General features: G+C 37.3%; 1 protein-coding gene across 1 annotated transcript in view; it reads right to left on the bottom strand.

The window, feature by feature from the left end:
* Position 1, bottom strand: part of LOC125047202 — a 45,789-nt gene extending 45,788 nt beyond the window's left edge. The window contains exon 1 of the mRNA XM_047645350.1: position 1. This exon is cut by the window's left edge and continues 157 nt beyond it. The gene's annotated coding sequence lies outside the window, so the exon portion shown is untranslated.
* Positions 2–413: the final 412 nt, after the last annotated feature.

Raw genomic sequence — 413 nt, 5'->3', positions numbered from 1 at the left:
ACGTTAGAAGTGAAAGTACGATCTCCGCGTGGTTACCGGCTGTATATATAACCTCGGTAACCTACGTCACGGATACGTCATAGTTTTCTGTGACGCAAGGCATTGTCGCGTTCTGATTGGTCCGCTTGGAATGTGGTTGTTATTGGTTTAACGTGGTGACATCATTGAGAAAATATCTTTTCATTGGTCTGATGCAATGTTTGGTAGACGTAAATTGAAACGTCTTGCTTCAGTAAGGTTTTGTTTCACATGATTAGTTGTGATTATCGAACTTTATTGGTTTATTACAAGAAGACAAGCTATTTAATTGCGTGTATCCATTTGCTTATACAATAATACAGCTAACTTGATTTCATATTATTCGCGTCGATTTCAGACACTTATCTTGGGAACTATAATTATCTTTAGAACGA

Source organism: Penaeus chinensis, chromosome 40, assembly GCF_019202785.1.
Source record: "Penaeus chinensis breed Huanghai No. 1 chromosome 40, ASM1920278v2, whole genome shotgun sequence".
NCBI lineage: Eukaryota > Metazoa > Arthropoda > Malacostraca > Decapoda > Penaeidae > Penaeus > Penaeus chinensis.
Note: the sequence above shows the minus strand (reverse complement) of the source record. Positions and strands in the feature narration are given on the sequence as shown.